Source organism: Liolophura sinensis, chromosome 2 (assembly GCF_032854445.1).
Source record: "Liolophura sinensis isolate JHLJ2023 chromosome 2, CUHK_Ljap_v2, whole genome shotgun sequence".
NCBI classification, from domain to species: Eukaryota; Metazoa; Mollusca; class Polyplacophora; order Chitonida; family Chitonidae; genus Liolophura; species Liolophura sinensis.
In genome coordinates, this window is record NC_088296.1 from 24587126 (window position 1) to 24608766 (window position 21641).

The 21641-nt window shown below is 40.2% G+C and overlaps 1 protein-coding gene and 1 long non-coding RNA gene across 2 annotated transcripts in view; one reads left to right on the top strand and one right to left on the bottom strand.

The window, feature by feature from the left end:
• Positions 1-21641, bottom strand: part of LOC135462708 (E3 ubiquitin-protein ligase Midline-1-like) — a 241656-nt gene that overhangs the window by 16426 nt on the left and 203589 nt on the right. The gene's annotated exons all lie outside the window — the stretch shown is intronic.
• Positions 8520-13405, top strand: LOC135462651 (uncharacterized). Its single transcript, XR_010443460.1, has 3 exons — positions 8520-8552; positions 11243-11554; positions 13265-13405. It is a non-coding gene; the product is annotated as an uncharacterized LOC135462651 (long non-coding RNA).

The following is a 21641-nucleotide window of genomic DNA, read 5'->3' on the forward strand; positions in this document are numbered from 1 at the left end:
GCGGATTTCCACTGTCCTTTTATCTACTGCTGCTTCAATGAGGCGTCTTACCGAAGGCAAGTAAGCCGCTCCGCCCGAGCCATTATACTGATACGGGTCAACCAGTCGTTGCACTATCCTCTTCATGCTAAACGCCAAGCGAGGAAGTTACAACTTCCTCTTTTAAGGTCTGTGCTATCGGGTCCAGACTCATTAAAAGGCAGAGATGGGCCTAAATATGAGTGAATGAATGAATTAATGAATGATTGATTGAATACGTTAATGCATTATTATTGTTTAGCGCAACGCTGGGAACATTTTAGCCATTACGTGTCCAAAAGGTAAACATGAAGGCAAACAGGAAAATTACAATGACAACGATGGCACGACCATAATAGTCAATATTATCATTACCACTGACAACAACAACAATCAATTAGCTTGTACGCTATGTACCCAGTGCAATCCCCGTATATCACCTCTAAATTCTCACAAGCCAGCACTCGCAGGTGCACTCGACTTCAGTTTCACGAAAAGTCATGTAAGTGTACCTATGTTGCAACGCTGTAGGATGCTTGGTGAATGTACGTCACGTGGCGACAAACCAATTGCATTGCGTCAAGCAGCATCTGGTCTAAATTACAATAAATCCTCAACAAGCTCAAAGTCAATTTTATAGTGTAGGCTACGTCTTTTGTATATTAAATGAATATTCTTTATTTATCTATTTAATAGAAATTTCACACCGTAGTGAAGAATATTTCACCTTTATGACGACCGCCAGCATTATAGTTGGAGGAAACAATGCAGACCGGGGGAAACCCATGACCATCGGCAGGTTGCTGTCAGACCTTCCCACGTACGGCCGGAGAGGAAGATGGATATTATATGATCTGGGCAGGTTATTTTATTATTTTTATAACTTCTACATTAGCGTTCCTGCCAAAACAACACACTTCACTTTTCATAGTACAATGTATTATGTTCTCAAATTACACATAAAATTAGCCTATTGCACTCTGGTCGAATGTGTTAAGTGTTAAGTGCAGTCTTACATCAGCTTACGTCTGTGAGTTTCTCTACAGGTATTACAGCCTTATTTATCTTTCAAAGTGATTTACATTAGGAAATTAACATCGTACTACTTATTTGACGTTGGTCAGTGTTTCTAAATATAGAGGAAGGACAAAGATAATTCCTTGACATACCCCCCAAGTGACATCAATGGTAAAGGAACGATCAGTTGTCGTCAGTACGCGTTTTGAAACCTTTTCATTGACTGTCAACCAGGAAGAAAGAAGGACGCAGGTCTGAATGTTCTAGCCCTGACTGATTAGTAAGAGACAGGAGGGCTACATAATAAGGCCCACATCATAGAAAAACACATAGGTTTCTATTTTAAGTGAGAAGGTCTGCCACCAACCTGCGGGTGGTAGTGTGTTTTCCCCGAGCTCTGATCGATTTTCTACGATAATTCTAGCCGCCCTCTTTCAAGTGAAATAATTTTGAAGAACCGTATAAAAACAATCAAATGCATCAAATAAAAAAAACGATCAATGGGATGTTCAAACGAAAACAAACGCTCACATTTATTTACAGAAAGTGTGTCACAAAAATCACTGTGTCAGAAAATTCACTGTCACAAAAATCACTATATGTCGCCGAAAGCCCTATATTTTGTTTGTTCGTAAGATCGTTGTACGTCATGTTTTTCCGAACATCACGTGACTGCCTTGACAAATGGAAATCATGAATCACTCTATGAGGTATAATAATATGAAATATTGTTTACAAAATACAGTACATATTTATATTGGTCTATTTTTGTTTTTCAGAGAGAATCGCTATACTTAGTGCAGTGGCTTGCGCCTTCTTTATCGCCATTGTCGTTGTGATCACTGTAATGTGGTGTTGCTCTCGGAGAAGAAGGTAGCTTTTAGTTTTCTTCTTATTGTCTTAATTTGTTCAGTGCTAGAGTCTCAATCTTGTATATAGTGTTGCTAAACTCCATTCCCAGTCCCCTTACAAGTGTCCTTTTTAACAGTCGCCACAATATGGGTGGATTATTGTGGAGGTGGCGTTAAACCATATACCTCCACTGTGCTATGTGTGTCCATTTATGGTACGATGAGATGGATGACTTCATTTTCTGTGTTATCCTCAACCTCAGTTGTGTTGAGGACACAATTTTTATCTTTTGTTTTGTAATATTTGTATCTGACTCCCCAAGAAGAAGTGGTTTATTTCATTTCGCCTAACCTCATTCCCATTGCCGTTATTTTACCATTGTGACCCATTGTTCTGGTATTACGATGTCACTCCCAAAAGAAGTTGGTTATCGCATATTCCCTTTTGATGTTACATTAGTGCTATGGCAATGGTCTTCATTTAACATTCCGCCCTTTTTGTATGAAATCATTGCTTATGTCTTATTGCCTTGGTGACAATAAGCGGTCGACGAGGCTCGGGTGGCCATCTGCTCATTCGAACATTCATCCTTGGGATTTTCCGTTGAACCTCAACCGGTCTAAAATCAAGACGCACGCTTCGGAACATACCTGCGTCACAACACTCCAGACTTAGACGACACCATTTTAAAGCAGGTGGTTTACACAGGTGTTCAGGCCAGAAAATCATCAACGTAGACGACAACAAACTCGCGCGAATTCATCAACAAGATAACATTTATCTCTTGTGTTTTCGCAAGAGTCAAATAATGAAATGAACAATTAAAGAACAAAAAAAATAAATAAATAAGTAAATAACAAAATCAGTAAAAACAGTATGTCGACTTTGCTGATATACCTTTTTTCGCGTTTTCGGGCGGAGACTTATGGACGATGATTCTAACGACGATAAGCACAGTATTAGGATTCCTCGACCTCAGACCTGGGACACGGCGATCTTCAGAGGCGATAAAACATGGAAAAATTCCACAATATCGTATCCGGAACTTTTCCCTTACATTTTCTACAACAACAGTTTCCCAGATTCAAAACAGGCGTAATGGAAATGGAGATAACTCATTGGTGTTGAATTTTATGTTAGCCTTTGGTTTTTTCACTTTGTTTTCAGCACCAAAGAATGTTTTCACGCATTTTTTTCCCCCTTTCAACAATGTCAGCAAGAAAACTGTGTATATCAAAACTTGACAAATATATAAATTATCCTTATTCCTTGTGAGTATAGGATGATTCTATCATGTCACCTGAAACAGTGCTGTTGACGATATCTGGATAGGCTTATAGGTCCGACTAAGCCCAAACTGCCCCAGGTATGTCGCTAAGGATACACTGGTAAAGCTTGTCTACTCGTGGCAGTAATATTACGTGAGTGGAGAGTCTTGGGCTATTTCCCCTTTGACCTTTTACAACGCAGTCAGTACACATGTTATTTTTGACCTGCCACTCTCGATTCATGCAAAACATTGTTGTGTAAATTTGGTAAGGTATGTATGCGTGCGTGTATGTATGTATCCTTGGGTTTTGGCGTCATGCTTAGCAGTTTTGTCAGATAGAATCATTAGGTGTGTGCCCATATAGGCCTACTGTGTGTGCTTGTGGCAGGGCCAGTTCATGTTGCCAAAATGCTAATCTACAAATTGTGGTGAGGTATTCATTGTCGATCCCATCATGTACCGTTTATTCTGACGCACACAAGACAATGTTGATATATAGAGCCTAAGTGGATGTATATATATATATATATGGCTAACTTTTCCCGTATGACATACGTAAAGTTGGATGCGTTGTGCATCTTTGTCTATGCTATTACAGTTTGTGGGCTAGCGTGTCATTCATGGACTACAAGAGAAAATTAACAAGACCACTTGGACACGAGTCGCTATTCCACTCAAAAAGGTTACTTTATTAATTTTTGGTGAGATCTTGTAGGAATGTGAAACACTTCAGGACGGTGTTAGGCCACGGTAATTCATTCTACTCTTTACCGTTTTTTTCTGTGCAAAACAGAAATATCAAAAATGCCAGTTCTTTGATCTACTGTGGATTTACAGGGCACCATAGAGAACTAGGCGTGTCGAAAAACATTTCGCATGCTATCAAGTTTGTAGTTGTATATCTAACATGACCAAACTCTATCAGCTTTTCATATGATTTCATTTTTGACAACGCAGCAACAACAACGTCAAAACGTTTTTAAAATTGGCCGTGGATTATACATATATCTAATCGTTAAGTAACAACTTACTTAGAGATTGTCTCCTGACAATTTTCATTATTGCCTTTTATATGTTGTATATCTTTTACTGAACAAATTATCTAATCAGTATATGCATTCATTGGTTGAAAGGAACACGCGTTTTTCTGGCCAAATCGGTTTCAAATTTCACGGTTTTTTTTTAAAAACGGACATTTTCTGTGTCATCTTCATTACCACAGGGTACAATAAATGCACTACATGATGATAAGTATATACGCACAGATAGCTGCTGCCAAATCGTCTTTTCGCTGACGGAATCCTTACCACGCTCTCTGGTCACGGATGATTGCTGGTCACCTTAAAAAAATCAACTGACTGAAAACCACACAATATGACGTTAATTATTTATGAAAAGCTTTACATAAACTGTTGTACATTATTTTTGGAATAATAATAATAATAATATTTATCTTAGGAATACGTTATTTCAAAATATAGTCTTTCTTTTCAGTCTGTGGTTTTAACATCGTGTTGCTATACAGAATCAGTGTACACATTTTCAACTTTCTAGAGCAAGACGTTTTAATTGCAGTTTTGTTGGAATGTTAGACACGAGTCTTTAGACGTTTCCTAAATGTGGGCCCTGGTACCCATGTCGAGCACGCATGCCCGGCTAGCGTTACAAACAAAGCCCACGTGGCTAAATTAGAAAGGACTGAAATCGTCTTCAGTTTGGATAACTCAGCACATTTCATGTATTTTAGGTAAAGTTTTGTGACACATTAAAATTTAAGAAATATTTTAAATTAAAAACTTAGATAAGTGCACAAAAAGCCTGCAATGTTGTGGTGTGCGCATATATGTCTTCCTCAATGACCGATTGTGCTGCGGCGTACTGATGTAGACTTGAAAGCGATAAGTGACTTATTCTGTCCCCATTATGAGAGGCCTAATTATTTCCGCATCTATAATATATACTATACATCTGTCTCACTCGATGAACAAGACAAAAATGACATATATACATATATCTTCTTTATTACTCCATATACTTATCCATATTTATACATATAAATGTTACCGATATTATGTAGTGACTTAAATACACACGTATGTACAAGAAACGACAAATCAGTGTTAATCCGTTGTAGAAATGGCAGACGATGTCTTCAGATGTATCATGTCAATTCGCCTTGTTGTCAGATTTTTCAAAGACCTTACTAATGATACAGTAATAATTATTTTAAGGTTATGATGTTAACATCATTACTGAATGGTGTTATAGTGCTAACGTCACGATGTTAGTGCAATAACGTCACTGTGTCAGTGCTTTTGTCATGGAGTTAGTGCTAACGTCAAGGTGTTAGTGCCAGTGTCAAAATATTAATGCTAACGCCACGGTATTAGTGCTATAATATCATGGTGTTAGTGCTAACGTCATGGTATTAGTGTTATAATGTCATGGTGTTAGTGCTAACGTCACGGTATCACTGCTGCTATGTCACGGTGTTATTCCGTAACTTATGGTGTTAGTGCCACAATTACCGTGCTATACTGCTGTCATCAATGTCCATATTACTGTTAACATATTGGTGTGATTCCTAAAATATCAGTGTCAGTGATAAAACTGCTGCTGTTGCTCTTTCAATAACTGCTATGGCTGCTGAGTTAGGCCAAAAATTTAAATATAAAATATGACTCAATACCAGCATTAGCTAATACACCTTCGAACAACTGACCGTGGTAATAAAATTTTCATATCCTTGCTGAATATTTCATCTCATATCAGTGGCATTGTTGAAATTTCTGTTTCTAGTCCTGACATGTTTTGTTAGTGTCCAGTGCAAATATACTATCCAAAAAAAGAAACGCATAACCCGGTTTTTTGCGGAGGTGATGCAGTTTTTTCAATTAAGCATAACTAAATAAGAATTGCTATTCTGCAAATATTTTTTTACACAGATTAAGGAAGGGTCCATATCTAGACAACAAGGCCATCAGCTTAAGGTAAGACACTCACAATGAGTCTCCCACTTGAGTGGAATGTCAGTATCTGTTGTGACCACCACGGGCACGAATAACAATTCTGACACGCCTTGTCATGGACTGGATGAGACGCTGGATAGAGGCCTAGGGAATGTTCTGCCACTCCTCCTGCAAACATGCAACTTGCTCTTGAAGCGTTTGGGGTTGAGGTTGGCGTTGGCGTAGACGTCGATCAAGTTCATCACACAGATGCTCAATTGGGTTAAGATCCGGGGAACGGGACGGCCAGGGTAGCACATTTACATTGTTTTCGGCGAGGAAGTCCCTTGTGACACGTGCCGTGTGCGGTCTGGCGTTGTCCTGCTGGAACAACTCCCGCTGAACGTCAATAACAGGTAAGAGGTGTGGCTGCAGGATGGTGTCTCGGTAGCGTACGGCCGTAAGATTTCCCTGAACGTGGACAAGATTTGTACGACCAGTATACGATATTGCTGCCCACATCATCACACTCACTCCACCAAATCTGTCCACTTGGCGTACGCAGTTAGGGGCATAACGTTCGTGAGCACGTCTGTAAACCCGGTTTCTACCATCACGTCTCTGCAATAGGAATCTGGACTCATCACTGAACCAAATGCGTCGCCAGTTGCGTAGGTTCCATGCAGTCACGTTGTTACACCATCGGAGGCGATTGGCGCGATGGTGAGGACGCAGCACGATCCCAACATAGGGCCTCCTGGCTCTCAGTCCATGTTCCCTCAGCCTGTTCCGCACTGTCTGACCTGATATCCTCCTCAGTCCCGGTATGCTGGCTGCTGTGCTTTCAGCTGTAGCACAACGGTCACGCAAATGGAGGACCCTTATGTAGCGATCTTGGGCTGCTGTAGTGACACGTGGTCGACCTGAACGCCGACGGTCATTTGTTGTCCCAGTATTGTTGTAGCGGGCAGCAAGCCGTGAAATCGTGCTCTGGCTGACGTGTAGACGCCTAGAAATGGACGATTGGGACTCTCCAGCTTGAAGTCTTCCAATGGCAATATTTCTTGTGACAGTGTCAAGACGTGGCATGTTGAATCAGCTTGAAAACACCACTTGAAAGACTCCGATTTCCGGCCCGACGTTGCGGTTTTATAGTCACACACTGCATGCTTTCCATGCGTAAGTTCGGCGTGTAAGACTGCACGTGATGCAGTGTGGTGCTGTATTTTTTACTTCTTCCAAAAACGGCCTCCAAACTCAACATTTTCAACCAAGAAATGTTTTGAGGAATAAAATGTGTGCTAACTGTTATTATTAACAGTATTAAAACACATTTTGCTCATGAAATGAAGACAAAATGTATTTATTTCATTTTAAAATAAAACAAAACACCTATGCGTTTCTTTTTTGGATAGTATACATCTATACATGTATATTTATGTCAGAGGTAAGGTTACCGTCGCTGAGTTGAAATGTCTGTGTCAGAGTTAAAATTTGTTGTCGGTGTCTAATATATTAATGCTAGCACTGAAATTCGTATTTTTTGTGCTAGCATGTTATAGAGGTGATAATCCGGAATATCAACTTTTGCAGGGAAACTTTGATCTCGCAAGGAGACCAATAAGAAATTGTTACACATAAAACTCTCTCTGTATATTACGTTATATATATATATATATATACCAAATGTTGATACCCAAGATTTCACTCAGAAATGTGGTTTTATTTAAAAAAAGTATTAGGCCTAAATTAATGAGTCTTGAAAAATAACATACGGTGCCGCGATAAAGCTGAAATAGTGCCGCTGTTTACCGTGTGGTCATAACTATCTTGCAGTTTTATATTTCATTATAAACCTCATTCACATTTTTATTCTAGTGATATATTGTTTGAATAAATTTTTTTCTTGTTCCATTTCTTTTCCTTACATTTCAGCCAAAGAGATCTTACAGCAGTTACGGCAGTGTTATTTGTTTTGCTTTCACAGCACCACCGACTTATTTTGCGAAATGTTACACTTGGCAAGTATTCGCTCTTAAAGGGTAAAATTAGGCCAATTTTTGGTTTACCACGGTTAAGGTTTTATTCTAACTGTCCATGTAAATGCCTAAAAAAGTAGCAACGCATACGTCCCTAGTACCATGGCTTTAGCAGGCATAGGTAAATATAATTGCAGTGATGAAGATTTTGAGTCACTCTAACGTCTACTTCGTCGTCATATGACTGTCAAAAAAGGCACGACGTTAAATCCCAAGCACTCACTCGTTCACTCCTTGACAACCATGACATGCATGTGTTATACTATGTCGTTCACTGTCCCAACTCCGCCCCTGACCTTAACTTTGGCCGTGGTAAAATAAACAAATGTTGGTAAGAGAAAAGTGTATAATCTGACCCAGGCGCCAAGTGGATGTCTCACTCGTAACGGAGGGAATCCACGTATTGAGGTAGGGATAAGTTTTTATATTTTGTTTGCTGTCTTCTTTTAAATAAGACAAACATTAACAAATTCGAACAATGGACATACCAGTGAAATATGTAGACATTTACCAACCACTTTTTATTCACAAAGATGGTTGATTTACCTGATTTACACTGCTAGTTGAATGTCTTTGCCATGTAGGGGAAGAAAAACCAACTCGCTCCTTTTCAAGGAAAAAATAACTTTGCTATTGAACTGTGGCACATAGCTGTGCACAGTAAAGTCAGTAGAGGTTAAGACACTCGTCAACGAGATAAGAGTACGACTTGTGCGCTCAAGCCAGGCAGACTTGTGTCGTTGCGTTGGAAACTTGTTAAGCTACTCGAATCACATGAGTTGCGCCCACCAAGTAAATAAGATCAATGCTGTATTTTCATGAAGTCATCGATGACATAGACCAAGAACAACGCATAGCAGAGGGCTGTTTACAGGACTACAGCATGGACTGAGCTTGAAAACCGCGGCACGAAAGCACACTGTCATATGCATAAAATGCATGCAGCTGACAAATCACGTTTTCTCGGCTTAATTTCTGAATTTGTTTATTTCACATTCAAACAGATTAAATCTATAAAATATTGACTCGGAAACTCGGAAATAAGAAATGCACGACTCGTAAAATAAACGAGCAGACAGTGCGACCAAGATTTGACAAGCGTGACGTCATACACAGATAACGATGATGTCAGTCGTTACTTGTAGGTCGTCCACGAGTATCTTATGCCCTGTATTATTCGTGTTTTAAAACAGCTATTCCTTGTAGAAGATATAAGCAAGAAGGGAACTTTTCTTTTACCTGTTGCTTTTTGGGCAAATCATGATTTGCCAATTTGAAAGCTCCATGCACCCCTGTTTCTCCATCCCATATACCGAACTGCCCTTCATATACATGTATTTCGGAAATTCTTGAGGTGAAGTGAGCGTCAGGGACACAGCGCTGCCCACCTATAAACACCTAAAAACACTGACATATTTGAAGAATCTTTTCATTTACTTCCCTGTGTATGCACTAAGAAAAATATTTGGGCCCACTGATGAAAAATATCTGAGGTATACAATTGAGCTAATTCAAATCTTAAAACTGAGTCATATGACCAGATCAGCTGCGTAGTAGAAAAAAGGAATTTTCCAGATTTAGTAGCCAATGATAAATTATTATTTCAAATATTGGCCAAGTCGGGAATGTCCCCGCGTTAGAAGAATGGCATCTATTGGCCAAGTCAGGAATATCTCCGCGTTACAAGAATAGCATCTATTGGCCAAGTCGGGAATATCCCAGCGTTAGAAGAATAGCATCGATTGGCCAAGTCGGGAATATCCTCCTGTTAGAAGAATAGCATGTATTGGCCATGTTGGGAATATCCCAATGTCAGAAGAATTGCATCGATTAGCCAAGTCGGGAATATCCCAGCGTTAGAAGAATGAATCTTTTGGCCAAGTCGGGAATATCCCCGCGTTAGAAGAATGGCATCTTTTGGCCAAGTCGGGAATATCCCGTGTTAGAAGAACGGCATCTTTTGGTCAAGTCGGGAATATTCTCCTGTTAGAAGAATAGCATGTATTGGCCTTGTTGGGAATATCCCAATGTCAGAAGAATTGCATCGATTAGCCAAGTCGGGAATATCCCAGCGTTAGAAGAATGAATCTTTTGGCCAAGTCGGGAATATCCCCGCGTTAGAAGAATATCATCTTTTGGCCAAGTCGGGAATATCCCGTGTTAGAAGAATGGCATCTTTTGGCCAAGTCGGTAATATCCCGTGTTAGAAGAATAGCATCGATTAACCAAGAAGAGAATATCCCCGCGTTAGAAGAATAGAATTTTATCCACTTTTTCAATGTCAAAATACAGAACATTCTTTAGTTTCCTGTCGTAGTGTCAAAAACTCCAGTTTTCTGCCACAGTGCCATATACGTCACGTAAAATATTTCAACTACTGCAGTTCTCGGGCACACTGCTATACCTCTCACAGTGTGAACGAGACCAACATTACTGGCGACAGTCACTTTCTTCTGTCACACAGGAAATTTTTGTAGAGAAATCTTGAACAAAGATAGGGTCACTGGCTTCAGTGTGATGAGTCGGGTAGTGGTATCTGGAAAACATGTCTCACGACCTTTGCACTTTTTTATTAATTGATACATAAAAGTCTTGAATTCAGTAGGTTTTTGAAGTCACTGGCCAAAGGCGGTGGTTTTACCCAGGCAGATGTTTGGTTGACTAAGGGCTTTGAACCGCTATATACCGGCGTTTGTAGTGTAGTCAGGTACCGCTCAACCTTATTTTGTACCAACTCAAATTCCAAGAATGCGTTGAACATGTAAAAACATGTAAAATAGTTTACTTGTATATAAATCATAAAAGCAAATCTAAAAAACAAACAAACTCAAATCCTTGTATTTGTAAAAATAAACAGCATGAACTGGTATTATTAGTGCAGGAACAATGTTTCGGCCGGCGTGTTGCTTGTTACAATGGTCATCTCTACATCATGTGTATATTTGCACACGGCCCTCAGTTAACAGCGGGATAGAATATCTTACATAGGTAATGAAGTAAATATATACCGCATGACGGCAAAGAAGTACAAACAAAACCTTCGAGCAATAAATCGCCTATGTGACTAAGGAATTCAATTCTGTTTTGTTCACCTCCAGCCAGTGTTATTGGTGGCCCGTGTAACAAAACGAAGGGCTGTTTGCCGAGGCATTCCATCTGCTCTGCCAATCACACCTGTGAGTGCGAGGTCAATTTTCTCTCCACGATAGACTTGTTTTGGTGTGTAAGTACCGCCCAGGTTGCACTCGGTGACCTTTGCAACAAATCCAATAATTGCGGCATCGGAGTGGGGTGCAAGTCTGGAACGTGTAGCTGTATGCCATGGCACGGAGCGTGGATAGAGGATGAAAAGTGGGCGGGGTTACCGCAGTCCAAGTACACACAATGCCAGAACAAGAACTATACTCTGAGTAAGTTGTCCCGGTAAATGGTACATAGAAATCATTGATAAACTGATATTTTACTTTAATGGAATGTCATTTGTATTTCAAGGTATTTCAAGGAGATTTTGCGATAAATTTGACGATCTTCTGTATATTGCAGGGAGAAGTTGGGGTGTTATGTGCTTGTACAACTTGGTATGTACATGTACAGCTTGATATGCACATATACAGCTTGATGTGTATGTGCGTGTACAGCTTATACGTACATGTACTGCTTGATATGTGCATTTACAGATTAATATGTACATGTACGCCTTGATATGTACATGCACAGCTTGATATGTAGATGTACAGATTGATATGTACACGTACAGCTTGATATGTACACGTACAGCTTGATATGTGCATGTACAGTTTGAGGTGTACACGTACAGCTTGATATGTGCATTTACAGCTTGATATGTACATGTACAGCTTAATTTGTACATGTACAGCTTGATATGTACATGTACAGCTTGATATAAACATGGACACCTTGATGTGTACATGCACAGCCTAATGTGTGCATGTACAGCTTGATATGTACACGTACAGCTTGATGTGTACATGTACAGCTTAATATATGTACATGTACAGCTTGATATGTACATGTACAGCTTAATTTGTACATGTACAGCTTGATATGTACATGTACAGCTTGATATAAACATGGACACCTTGATGTGTACATGCACAGCCTAATATGTATATGCACAGCTTGATATGTGTATGTACAGCTTGATGTATACATGTACAGCTTGATATGTACATGTGGGATTGATATGTGCATGCACAGCTTGATATGTACAATATACAGTTTGATATGTACAAGTACAGCTTGACCCCGTGTAGCAAGGGGAGCAGCTTTCCGGTGTTTACACTAGCAGTGGCTTGCGGAATATTCTCCTAACCTCAGTTAGCACAGTACTCCTTTCCGGGTCATGAGATCCAAGTTCAAATTCAGCAGTTCCTCACAACCTTTAAACTGTTACATTTTAGTAACGGTCGGCATAATGCCATTATACATGTAGTGACTATTGTGTCAAGCCCACCTACCAGGAGCATGAATACCTGTATAGTGAGGTTTATATCTCAGCTGGGTGGATGAGACACTTGAGCTTTGTCTACTGAGGCACGCCATGTTTATACCCCACAGCTACAAACTGGTGTGAGGGAAATTTCATCGGTGTGAGAGAAATTTCACCGGTGTGAGGGAAATTTCATCGGTGTGAGGGAAATTTCATCGGTGTAAGGGAAATTTTACTTGTACATATACTGTCCTCTAATAAACTCCAGCGCGGCGCATTGACCCAGGAGCCTGTCTCCAATGCAGTCGCTGTGAGTTCAAGTGCAACTCAAGCTGGATTCTTCCTCGGTCGAACGTGGGAAAGTCCTCCAGCAACCTGCGGGTGGTCGTGGGTTTCCTCCCGTGCTTTAGCATAAGTGAAATAATTGAATAAATCATGCGGTAAATGTTCCATGGCTGTTGCAAATTATGTTGTGGTCATTAAGACGTTTTGGTAGATCTTTTTTTTTTTACTAGCTGTGCTGGTTCTTACAGAAATATTCCTTTTAGGAATGGCAAACAGTATATTGCTAACATCATGATCATCACCAATTCCACGGGATAAAGAAAAAAATACTACCGCATTTTAATTACATCATGTGTTGTGATATTCTATTTCTTTTCTTCTTCAGACGAATGTAATGGAGTAACATTTGTGCCTCCCATTGGGTAAAATCAACAGATAGTGTGCCATTGTGTGCCTTCGTTTCCCACATTTTTTTTTGGTAAATTTCGCAAATTATGGTCAGTATTTTTATGGATACAATACAATCGTTAAATAAATGTAAATCTCGGTTGAAATACAACATTCTTATTTGCGTTATCAAGCTTTATTTGACTCCACGGGCCACCGTAAGAAAGGCTTATCACGTGGCCTCATTCTAAATAAAATAGCCGGCAAAGGACAAGAGCATTTAAATATTCTCCGGGACTGCTGTCAATCATTATGAAAGTAACCATTAAGAGAAGGAAAACTTTACCAAAGATGGTCGTAATTAAAGTGAACATAAAATCTGCTACTGCATATACATAGAAAATATGATATAGCACAGTTTCCATAGAAAAATATGTAAAAGTTTCCTGAATGTTTCGAAAGTCGAGAAGATGAAGTTCAACATTGGGATATGACACTGGCGAACAATTCACTCCGAGTAACCATGTTGTAGAAGCCCATATGAACTTGGCCAATCACTAGCGCTGAAAAGTGTCACGTGGCTATTGCGTCAAAAACCGAATTACCTCTCTATTGTCAGTGTGGTTTCCTACAGTAGATAGACAGATAACGAAGCGACAAATTGAATTTTGCGGTTAGTTTAAGTGTTTAACTGGTACATTTTGGACCACACACTTATAAGCAGGGATCTGAGAACGGTTGTGTACATGTTGGGCAGGAGCTAGCAAGTAAACCGCCTCCAGAGGGTCATTGAGGGAAAAAATATCGTGACTTTGCATTATTTTTCCTTAGATTAATTATCAGAAATTAAAATCTGAATGTAAGATTGTGTTATAACAAGAAGGTTCTGCAATGTTGGGTAAATTCCCTGATGTTGATACAGCTAGCTAGGCCTAATGCTTACACCTATGCAGGACGAGGACGAGCAGGACCGCTAAAACACGACGCTCGCGTCCACGAACATCGCCCTGATCGTGTGCCAAACTAAAAGAAATATCGGCTCTTTAAATACGGAACAGAGCTGATGCTCTTTGGTTGGGTATCAGCCGTTTTTGTTTGTATTTTCTCATTGTCACATTGTTTAATAACAGTGGTACGGGAGAGGTCCTAGGGTTTGTGACGTCACTCTAGACAGCTATAACATGGCAAAATGGCGTCACGAATTGAGCAGATAGGTACCGACGATTGTTTGCTATTTTTTTGTTGATAAGGGGTGTAGATTTTTAAAAATAATTTTAGAACATTTCACCGACCCACAGGTGGTCGTGTGTGTTTCCCATCAGCCCAGTTTCCTCCCACCATTACGCTGGCTGCCGTCGTATAAGTGTTGAGTTTGGCGTAAAACACCAAGAAAAAAAGTAAAATTATAGTTTCAGCATGATTTATCTTGAGAAGAGCATTGAACATATCGGTTTAAGCGACAGTAAACATGTAAAAGTAAACAAGAACAGTGACAAGACAACAGTGTAATAAGGGGAAATTTCCCCGGGCTCTGCCAGACTTTCATCCACCATAATGCTGGCCGCCATCGTATAAGTGTCATGACAACAGTGTAATAAGGGGCAATTTCCCCGGGTTCTGCCACACCTTCTCCAACCATAATGCTAGCCTCCATCGTATAAGTGGCATGACAACAGTGTAATAAGGGGAAATTCCCCCGGGTTTTGCCAGACTTTCTCCCACCACATTGCTGGCCGGCCTCGTTTAAGTGACATGACAACAGTGTAATAAGGGGAAATTTCCTCGGGCTCTGCCAGACTATCTCCCACCATAATGCTGGCCGCTGTCGTATAAGTGACATGACAGCAGTGTAACAAGGAAACATTTCCTCAGGCTCTGTCAGACTTTCACCCACCATAATGTTGGCCACCGTCGTACAAGTGACATGACAACAGTGTAATAAGGGGAAATTCCCCCGGGTTCTGTGAGACCTTCTTCCACCATAATGTTGGCCTCCGTCGTATAAGTGACATGACAACAGTGTAATAAGGGGAAATTTCCCCGGGCTCTGCCAGACTGTCTTCCAGCGTAATGCTGACCGCCGTCGTATAAGTGACATGACAACAGTGTAATAAGAGGAAATTTCCTCGCGTTCTGCCAGACTCTCTTCCAGCGTAACGCTGGCCGCCGTCGTATAAGTGAAATATTCTTGAGAACGCCGGAAAACACCAATCCAGAAAAAACGTAACAAAATACATGCCCCTTAGCATTTTGTTTTAACAGAATTAAGTAAACAAATGCAGGGATGATAGTTGCAAATCATTACACATCGCTAGTCCACAGTACCCAAAATACTATGTTCACATCACATTTAACATTTAGCATTATAACTTTCAATCGTGTTTCGGGCACACATGTATACATCAATAGTTATCTCCAAGAAGCTGTCTGGCGACAATACAGATATAGGGCCACTTTGACAAAACATCGTAAGTCATATGTTTTTTTTGTTGCAAACGATGTTATCTAGGTCTAAGACATGTCATAAGAGGAAAAAGTTACGAAAGATTGATTTACGAAGTTTTGTGAAAGTGGTCAATATTTCTATACATGCTACCTCATTCGAACGCAATACCTAAGACACCGAGCATGACACATTATATCGTCAAACAGTTTGTTGACACCGAATCGATCAGAGCTTGGCCTATACCCTTGACCCAGGGATGTGCATGTACGTGGGACAGGAGTGCCGATTTTGAACAGGTTATACCGGATTTATCTGGTAAGAAAATCAATCAGTGTAAAAACAGTCGAATGTTTAGAGTAGCTCTTTTCCTATATATCAGGCTTGTTATAAACGTGTTACTGTTTGTGTTACAGTTTGTAAAAATCTGCATAAATCAGGTCGCATTATGACTCGTTATGGCCACAAGTATTTACATTCCATGAACTACATTTATGCCAGCGTCATCTGTGCACATGTTAATGTTCAAAGTATATAATGAAGTTCTTGGATTAATGAAGACGATCGCAACATACCTTTTCCAAACTTTAGAAATATTTAAACACCATAAGTAAAACAGGTACTATTCTCATATTAAGCGAAAGTCAATGAATTGAATTATTCCTAGTCAACACAGGAATGAGTGAGTGAGTGAGTGAGTGCTTGGGGTTTAACGTCGTACTTTACAATTTTTCAGTCATATGACGACAAAAATATCCTTAGAGTGCTTGTAATGTGAATCCTTGTTGCAGGACGGATTTTCACCGCTTTTTTATTTTGTGCGGCTTCACTGAGACGTCTTACTGAAGCCAAGTCAGCAGGCTCTCCCGAGCCATTATACTGATACGGGCCAACCAGTCGTTGCGCTATCCCTTTCATGCTGAACGCCAAGCCGAGGAAATTACAAATTCCACCTTTAAGGTCTTAGGTGTGAATCGACCCAGGATTTACCTTGAACCTACCGCTCCTGAAGCGGACGCTCTACGTACTGGTAGTAAATACATGAAAGTGAACTGAATGGCATATATGGATATTTGCCAACAGTTTCTGTCGTAGGCTGGTTTCAGGCTGGTTATGGAAGCGGGTGATCCGCTCGAGAAAGTTACACTATCTTCTCGTGAGAACGTACTCATTTGTTTGATTGTAGCTTAACGCCATACTGAAGAAAGTTTCAGTTATACAGCCAGTGCTATGGGTGGAGGAAACTGGCTTTTAGTGACAGTTTTATTTATTTACTCCTTTATTCGACTGGTCTTTCCCCCATACTGTTTTACTTATATATCGACAGCCAGGATATATGGTGGGAGGAAACCCGGCCGGGAGAAACCTCACGACTACCCGTTGCTGAGTTAATACCAAAGCTTTACACGTGTGACGGAACAGATATCCACAGGATAATGACGGAAGGCAAGTGGTCTTCACCGAAAGTTAGACGATTGCGGCTAAACTAATTTCCTTCTGTCTATTCGTCTTTCAGGTAAGATTTAGGGGCCATCTGCCCCTGGGTAACACGCAATTTATCTTGTGGTACTGTAGTTTTCATTCCATGGATTCCATTCCTTGTATACAACGTCCGTCATCTTCCATTAAAATAAGTAATGCCGCTAAACTAATTTCCTTCCGTCTATTCGTCTTTCAGGTAAGATTTAGAGGCCATCTGCCCCAGGGTAACACGCAATTTCTCTTGTCGTATTGTAGTTTTCATTCCATGGATTCCATTCCTTGTATACAACGTCCGCCATCTTCCATTAATATAAGTAATGCCGCTAAACTAATTTCCTTCCGTCTATTCGTCTTTCAGGTAAGATCTAGAGGCCATCTGCCCCTCGGTTACACGCAATTTATCTTCTATTGTAGTTTTCATTCCATGGATACCATTCCTTGTATACAACGTCCGCCATCTTCCATTAAAATAAGTAATGCGGCTAAACTAATTTCCTTCCGTCTATTCGTCTTTCAGGTAAGATTTAGGGGCCATCTGCCCCTTGGTAACACGCAATTTATCTTGTGGTATTGTAGTTTTCATTCCATGGATTCCACTCCTTGTATACAAGGTATAAATGTGGTCTGCCATCTTTTATTAAAGTAGTGCGGCTAAACTAATTCTTCCCCGTAACATTGAGCCGACCAAAGAAGGGCAAAAATTAAGGCCGACAGTCCCATGGCACCAGATGACAGGCAAGTCAAACAATGATTGAGAGGCCTAAGATCGAAAATGGAGAGAATCCAGAAACTATAGAGTGCTACAAAGTCTCCATAGCCTACCTCATCAGCAAGAGATTTGCCGAGTTGGTACCAAATAGAGAGCTGGTAATGGACTACGGCAGGGTTTGGTATTGTGACGACAATACATGGACATTCTGTTATGTATATCAGATTAACTGATGTTACTTGGAAGTACATGTAATCTGACTGACTGGTGTTAAATGTACACTGGAAATGTAAGCTGTGGTTGCCGGACTGTGCGGAATATTTGCATATGTCGAGTTCTAAAACCCTGACAGAACTGATTATTCACAGAAACATTTGAGTGGACTGAGACAGAAAATGTAAGCGTTTAATGCCTGTCTGACATTTTATTGTTTACAAAAATGAAAAATAAGAAAAATTTCATGGGGTTATTTTTGATACGAGCATGTGTTGTTGACCATTGATTACAACAACAGCAGTCAAATATCAGTGACCGATTGTCGCAGAATTCTGGTATAAAAATGTACTCATTTTTGGTTTAGAACTCATAGATTATGAAACAGTTATAAGTTGCTGGAGTTTCAATGATCTTACCTCTAGTAGAAGCCATTAAGATATTTATTTCCGGACGAAATAGGTAGAAATTCCAGCACATATACCTGTCGAAATATTTTTAAATTGCGAAAGACTGATCACCGGGTACAGCCTTGTCAGGAAGTCGGCCAGAGTTAATCCCCCTGAAACTCACACAAACGGTATGGATTATGCTGGTGGAATATTTGATGATTTGATTGTATACATGTGAATAAGTGATTTTCACTGTTTACTGCTCGAACTGAAAAACAAATCTTTGCACCTTCTATTATGCTATTTTTGCTGGATCACTGATATAAGTCCCAAGACTGAGTTTTTCTCCAAGAGCTATATTGGAACAATGCAGACTGATGATGTATTTGGTGTTATAAATGGAATAACAGCATCAAACAACTGGATGGAGTATTGAGAGTAAATCCACATGTAGTGGAGTCTCCAGATACCCGAGGTAAATATCGGTCTCTTACGCCACCAAAAGACTTTTACCTCAGGGTCGATATAGATTAACTGGTGATAAACAGAGAACAGAGTATAGCTTATATTCTTGATCTCTACGGGTTATAAAAATCCGCTATAGTATGTGACGGGTGACATTCTTACAAGACGATGGGTCCAAAACTGGATTGTGATTGCCTACGATTCATGTGGTCGCCTGATAATGACTGCAACCGAGACCGGTCTGTCATTCAGGCAATATGGTAAAACTGAACCAAGGTCCAGCATCTAAAATAGTTCCCGATCACGGATTTTTGTTCGACATTGGAAACAGTATCCTAAAGGATAAATCATGTTTATCATTTCAATACTGAAGTTTTCCCAATCATGTTTTTTTTTTCTGCGGCCATTTACCCTTTGATGTCAGTTGTTTGCTGCGTATTTAAGCTTACAACTTAAAGCCGTGTGTATACGTTCAAATAATCTAGGCCACAGGGCCAGCCCTGGGTCTCAAACTGCTATAACGTGTTACGTGTGACCATTTGCCAGCTATCACACGATCCTCGATGACAGAGCACTCTGTAAAAAAAGCTTCCGCGGAAAACACTGCAACGCCCACCTGCCGAAGATGCGTCAAGGCCGTAAGTTTTCAGTACCGTGTAGATCTTGCCGTAAGGGTGTTCAGAGTGACATACAGCTTTGTCGGGAGTGTGGTACAGATAAAACTCGATCCAGGCATATAGCTATTGAGAGAAGAGTGAAGCAGCGATTTCAAATGATTTTAGAATAATTCAGTGTGCCCTAAAAACAGGGCCAATGCATATCAAACACCCAATGAGAGAATCACTGTAAGTTATATACTCTTTCAACAAGATAACTACTACGGATGAAAACGCATCGACCAAATGTTGGCCGAAATGCCACACAACCAATCAACCTTCCATGATGTGACTAAACATCCGGGATGAGCTGCTTCTGGAGGAAATAAAGAAGCGCTTGCTAAACTCCTTACTATCGGAAAAAAACATCGACCTTCCCCTCTCCCACCTCACCTCCTGGCCAAGCAAAAGAGAGGAGAAGTAAGAGAATTGAAAGTGGGTTGGATCCGACACTCATCATCAGGCTAAGAACAATTCAGGATTATCAACAAGAAACGCTAGACTTGTTGTCGTCGTTGGCGTCGTCACACCACAAAAAGCCAGGAAACTTTCTTGGACACGCCATGGGTGATTGGAAATTTCGTCCGGGGGTAGCAGATGGGTGTCCCCAGTGGGAATCCGCTCAATATAGATGGAATGGCTTCGTTAGAAGGCTCAAGTCCGGCGTATAGGCCATTTTACAAGATCATCTCTAATGTGCATAAAACTTGCCTAATAACTTTGCAGTAATGATTTGAGATAAACCTGACCAACACGCATTGTTCACATTCACGATTGCCATTTGGGATACATCCAATACATCCAATGGGAAGATAACTTCTGTCAGTATTATGTTTGATTTCTGGACAGAAATTTAATCATGTTTGCCTTTTTTAAAATTTAATTAAATTAGAAATTTTAGAAAATTTTTAAAACGGTGGTTTTAAAATTTCCATACTTATTTCCATAGTTATTATCCTTGGTCGGGTCACACCAAAGACCTTAAAAGAGGAAGTTGTACCTTCCTCACTAGGCGTTCAGAAGGGGATAGTGCACCGACTGGTTGACCCATATCAGTAAAATGGCTCGGGCGGTGTGGCTTACTTGCCTTTGGTGAAGCAACTTGATAAAAGAGCGGTGGAAATCCGTCCTACAACAAGGAGGCACATTGCATGCACTCTAAGGATTCCTTCGTCGTCAAATGACTAAAAAATTGTTAAGTACGACGTTTAACCCCCAGCTCTCACTCACTCATAGTTACTATCTCCTTGATTAGTCTCATTATCGACTGATCATTTCATATTTAAACCACACTTCGTTAAAGGGCTGCTAAGTCATGTACTTGTGCCTAACTTACATATATGTACGATGTATGAAGTCACTATGTGTTCCATCCACGAGAACTAATGGAGCAAATCCATTCAATCCGATATTCTGCATTCTTGTAGTCTAATATACATTGTCGTAAACTGTGTATGTTGTTGTTGTTTCAATGAAATGACGATCGTGATGAGTGACGTACGCTTATGCATTATTTCTGGGGCTGTGGTGGCAAACTGCTGATGGGTTAGTCTAATTGGTAAGTGCGATCATTACAGAATAAAGATTTACTTACCATTTAACATGTTTAACTATTTTTTTTGCTTTAATGTGGCCCATGGCAATATTGGGGATTCCCCTAAGCTATAGTCATAGGCGACACCTGGTGGCCAGACCAGCCTCCGTCTGACTTGAAATACTGGAGCCCGAAATCGTAGATAAACTATGAAATGATGTTAAAGTCATTAAAGGCGCGAAGAACTTAACTCTGAGTTTTTCGGTCGAAGCCATGTAAGGACTGCACTTCGTGAATTTTCTTCCTTTTTTCATGTTTAACAGTTTCGTAAGAAGTAAGAACCGGCATTGGTTTTTGTGAGGTATAACTGGTATATAGGGCTGGTTGGGTCATACAAAAGGCTTTAAAAATGGTACTTGTTACTGCCTCTCTTGGCTCTCAGCACTGTCAGGTGAGAGCAAGGAAACATGATTGGTTGACC